Genomic DNA, 6,067 nt, shown 5'->3' on the forward strand with positions numbered 1-6,067 from the left:
AAACTCTTGGGTAGCTTTCCTGGTTTGTTTTGTTTGATGATCACTCTGCAGTATGAAGCTGAGTTCCATCAGTACTGCAGCATGTGACTAAATCTGAGCAGAGAGTATAACCCCATAAACTTCAGAATTCATCCTGTGGTTTTTATCAGCAGTCAGGTTATTAATACACACCAGTGACCCAGTTCCATTGGCAGCCATACATGTCCATGCCATAACACTGCCTCCACCATGTTTAATAGATGGTGCGGTGATCCTTTGGATCATGAGCTGTTTCTTTCCTTCTCACTTTTCTCATGCCATCATTCTGATACAAGTTAATCTTGGTATCATCTATTTAAAAAAATCTTTCTCCAGAACTGGACAGGCTTTTTAAGGGTTTTCTGACAAAGTCTAATCTGGCCTTTCTGTTCTTGTGCTTTACCAGTGGTTTGACTGTTGTGAAGTCACTGTATTTACATTCATACAGTGTAAAGCTTCTCTGGACTGTGGATTTTGACAATGAATCGCCCACCCTCTTAGGAGTGTTCTTGACTTGGCTAGATGTTGTGAAGAGGTTCTTCTTCGCCATGGACAGAATTCTGCTGTCCACCACTTTAGCTGTCTTCTTTGGTCTTCCAGGCCTTTTGCAGTTTCTGAGCTCGACAGTTAATTTCTTCTTACTAAGAATGTTCCGTACGGTTGTACTGGCCACTCTCAATGTTTCCCTTAATGATGGCCTTCTTCTTTTGCATAAACACGTATTTTGACCTTATGGAGTTCCTTCGGAATTCCAAAGAAGAGCTACGAAATGCAAATACAACTCTCAGAACCACCTCTAGGCCTTTAATTTGCTTAATTAGTTTGGGAATAATGAGGAACAGACCACACCTGGCAATGCAACTGCTTGTCAGCCAATTGTTCCATTATTTATGAGCCAAAAAATAATGTGCTGGTGTACAGAGGGCAAATGCCAAAAAATTCATCGTTGTTCCAATAGTTATGAACCTGACTATAATATTTATTTATACAATAAGAAGACATGCAAGCTGGGTATAAGGGGTAATGTGCATTTTTCCTCAGTATCTACTGTAAGACAAATACAAAGGACATATTTCACAGCAGAGATTAACAGTAGACCTAGCTGGCATATGACTCTCATTACAGCTACATCATCAGTATGTGGACAATTTTCCCACGAGTGGCAAACTTTATACTATAAACAGCATAAGTTAATGTGTCAGAAGAACAGGAAGCTTCTCTGAGGGGACAAGGACAATTTACGGATCGTTTAAAAGGAACAGGTGTGAACGGCTGCCAGGAAAAAAAGAACATTTGACCACATATTCCTTAATAATCGTAATGAGGTGGAGTCATCCATCCAGTCAGTGTGCAGCATTTCCTAGAAGTTGTGGTAAAGGGTAATGAGTATGCACTTATACACTGTATAATACCAGTAGGCTTGGGACTTAACCCTGTCTCCATGGCAATTGCTGCAATGATGACAAATGTGCTTTTTTTGTATTCTGGAGCCATAACTAGTGTCTCATTGTTGTGTATTTAGTGATATAGTCATTACACGTGTGACACAGACGGGACACATTAATGCATGAGGATCATTTACACTGTGCTTCACAGACACAATAAAACAGAATAGGTTTGTCAGAGTTTGTATTTGCAGTCTGTGGGTTCAGAATTAAGTCAGCAAAGTACTTCAATAGACTGCAAATTGTGAAATGTTTATTTGCAAGGCTACCTGCACCATACAGCTCACTCTCCTGAGGATGAGTCATCCACAGGCTACATACAGTACATTTGAGGTGGGCTTTAGATAAGCTCCTGGAGGGGAATGTAGAAGGGGCAAAGAACACTGCTGAGCCATCACAGCTGTACTGATTTTCTGTCACATTGTTTCACAACAGGAGATATTACCTGGTAAAGGAAACTGTAAATCTCACCCATCCCCCCACTATAACCACTGCACAAGATCCTGTCAACAGTGAGCTGTATATTGATAAAGGAAGACATATATTTGTGACCAGTGTTCCCTTCTCAAATTTGTTTGCTGAGTAGTGAAAGGTGCCCTGAAACAATCTTGAAGAACTGGGCGAACACATAACCTAACATGATCTGAAATTCCTAACATACGTCATCATGAAATGTATCCATAACATGCTAAATAAAGTATTTTATGGAAACAATTGATTGAGAGTGAAACACATTACTTTTCTCTTCCTTTCACTGTATGAAAGACAGTATACAGACAGTGGAATGTCCACGAGGACTGATGTAAGCCTCTGGTTGACGTGGCTCCCTCTTCCTAAAGTTAACCAAACACAAACCAACTTCTTTGTTATACTTACTTCTTTCTTTCCGCACAGTTTTGGGCACTCCTTCTTAAAAATGCATGGTTTTATGTTAACAAATCCCAAAAGGCTAACAACGTAACAACGATCAAAACCTGCCTCTTTTGTTTAAGAAGTTCCCACACATGATCCACCACAAGATCAACACTGGAGGAAAAAGGTCAGCACCACCACTCTTAGCAGTCTACAGCTGTACAGCCCCATATACAGCAAAATGTGATACACTGTATGCAGACTGTCAGGGGGTTAAACCACTATGATACATCACCATTTATAAGTTCAAACTATTAAAAAAAAACATATTTTTAAAACCACCAGGTGATATTAATGTTGTGGCTGATCAAAGATAATAATTACTTTTTCCGTGGAACTGTTTATTCAACTGTACCATATAATATCACGAGAGTAAAACATGTCCATCACAGTCACTGAGGACTGTCACAAAAAGCCCTATATGACTTTTCAAATATCCAAAAAAGGAAAACGGAGAACACCATCAAATGTAAGCACCCGAGTTTCAGAAATCAATGTTTTTAGTGATTAGTTTTCTGTTGACTAATTGTTTAAGCAGAAGTTCAACGCTTAGTAAATGTGTAAGCTATTGAGACTTACCTTTATCCAGAATGACTCTGTTTGGCTGCGCTTTGAAGTGAATTATCTCCTTTAATGTGCTTCAATTTGATGATTTAATTATATGATTATATTTCAATTCCTTTGCCTCTTACAGTAGGATTTACAGAACACAAATGTACATGGTGTAAACAACATCTTCACAGCCCTGCTTTACATGCCAAATCCATGGTGAATCCCAGGAATTTCCATAAACCTCATTTAAATATTTGCATTAAGCATCCCGGGATAGGGCAATGAGCAAAAGCAACTCTTTTGCGCCTTGCTTACGAGGCTATATAATTTAATTGGGAAAAAAAAATAAAAAATTAAACCTGCTACTGAACATCTTTTGCCTTGTTTGTTATTTCCTCAAAATACTCAAAAAAGAATGTGTAGCCCAGAAAAAAAACGTGGAGGAACATTAAATGATACTTACCAAGGCTGCTCTTGACAACTATTTGAATCTGAAATATTAAGTTCGTCAGGTTCACATCAACATGAGACACAGTGATCAGCGTAGAGGTATCAAGAAAGTATACCTACTATCAAGTGGTATATACTGTACATATCATTTTAGACCAACAGATGTAACACTAAAAACTAAACAGATAGTATTGGTGATTAGCTCTCAAGGAGTGATTCCTCTGTGACATATTTTTTAGGATATGAGGTCACCTAATTAGACAGGATTAAAAGTTCACAGCTGTGACGTGCTACATTATGAGAATCAGAAAAACTGTAGAAGACATCATATTTTTGTATTTGTATGTGGGGGTCTGTCTGTTTTCCTGGTCACGCATAACTATAACATCTTGTTCAATCACCGAATTTACCAAAACAAGATCTCGTTACCTTTAGGCCAGACTGAAAGGTTTCTTGAAGCAGCTATAATAAAAAAATATATATATATTTAACTGCATCAGTGATTTGTGTGCTTATGTGTTACCGTGAAGTCATGTGGTTATGTGGGGTTTGGTAGGTTAAATGTTGCAAATGCTTTGAAATCAACTTCTTATGTTTCATCTTGATGTAAATTTTGTTTGTTTTGTTTATAATCACTTATCTCCAACTGTGCAGGAGGTTCAGTGAAACTTATTATCCCCTTTACCAGGAGCAAAAACTAAAACAGTAAAATCTAAATTCCCATGTATGTGTGTCTGTGACTTAGCAATGACAATATGACAGCAAATGTAGTAACATAATGACAATTAAAAGTGCTCTGTCTTGATTGTGAAATTACATTAAAATCATTGAAATGTGTTTAACAATACAAAAATAGAGTTAACAACTTTGTGACGCACTTGCACAGAGGTGTTTTTTACTAACAAATCACAACACATAGCATGTTATGTCTCTCAGGGAGGCAAGATAAAACAATGGGTCCGACATGATCTGAGATTCTACCTGCAGTTGCTAAGCAACACCCACCTCCAACCTCTCAGTCTGTCCCATTGGTCAGCAGGAAAAACGCACAAGGCGCCCCATTGGCTAAGAGAAAGTTAATAAACTTTAGCCAAGACCTGCCTCTCTGTGTGCGCACACACACTCTTCCCCTCTCTCTCTCTCTCTCTCTCTCTCACACACACACACACACACACACACACACACACACACACACACACACACACACACACAATCAAGAGATTCTTGTGAATGAGAGCATAAGAGGGTGTCAGTGCTTGCGCAGTACAGTGCTGATATATGCATTGAGCTCCTGAGCTAAAAATAAAGATCACACTGAATGCTGTGCCACTGAAAGTTGCAAGACTGAATTCAAAGTGACAAGTCTAGTTCTCTCCAGACAGAGCAATGAGGTCCCACCCTCATCATAAACCCAGGAGGTATTTTTTGACATTCGTTTTTAGTATTGAATTCTAATAAAAGCTCACCGCAATTCTTCACATTTGATCAGGCTAAAAATGCAACAGAGGAAAGCCGAAAATATCTTTGAAATACAATTCAAAAGTGGTGTTTAGCAGTGGTTTCCAACCTTTTATGTTTATCATACCTGAATGCCCTATTAGATGAGCTCAAGTACCCCTTCACTGTAAATGTAGCATGTTCTTGTTAAAGGGAATGTTATTTAGCTTGGCTGCTACTATTACAAAAGCTTTTTTTCTTTTATGTGATTCCTTTGTCATTGTTTAGGGTTGTTTGGTCCAGTTTACATTCATGGCCTAAAACTACCTGACAGAACCATTTTAAGGTTGTAGCTATTTCAAGTGCTGCGTATTTTAGCTATATAAAATATTTATACATTATTTTATCCAACGAATTTACTGCCATTTACTTCAATCAATTTATTATATTTAGCCATTTCCAGTGCATATCCATTACTTTGAGCTAATCTGCACTGTTACTCAATTACTTGAAAGATGTAATCCTTCATATTAATTCATAACATGACTTACAGGGCTAATTATAGCACCGGATTTTGATTGTTTTAGTCTTAGTTTTGTTTAAAAAAAAAAAGTAGTTTCTCTAGTTGTAGGCACCAAAATCTTTCATTTGTGACAGTTTCGTCTCATTTATCTATGTTATCAATATTTGTGTCAATATATTTATACAATATCAACATGTAGAAATTTTGAGGCAACAGCTGTCGCCATATTGTCATGTACAGTTGCCATAGTTACGGATGTTGTTCTCATCTGTTGTAAGATTAGTTTAAATCTGTTTATATGTTCACATGGTCTAGTGTTATGGCTCTGCAGTAAATGATTCAGAACAAATCATTCATATTTTCTTTATAACATTGTTGACTGGGTTACACTTGAGAGTCAAAAACTAATTGTTCGATAACATTAATACAGAAAGACTTCTTCAGCAAATTATCTCCCCTTCTTAGCTGGATGCTGTATTTTCACAATAGTCTCAGTTGTTTTTGCAACGTCTTGTTTAATTCTCAGCGGCTACATTTACTTAATAAAACCAGTGACGTCAGGTGACAGACGCAGAAAGTTACTAGATTATAAAAGCTTCTTATTAATTAATTAAAATAATTTTTTGGGATGGTGAAGAAACGTTTGACTGATAATAAGCTACAGCTCAACTCCACTTTGGATTTAGACGGTTTGTTCATGTCTGTTGAAATGTCTAACATTACCATACAT

This window comes from Channa argus, chromosome 2 (assembly GCF_033026475.1).
Source record: "Channa argus isolate prfri chromosome 2, Channa argus male v1.0, whole genome shotgun sequence".
Taxonomy (NCBI): Eukaryota; Metazoa; Chordata; class Actinopteri; order Anabantiformes; family Channidae; genus Channa; species Channa argus.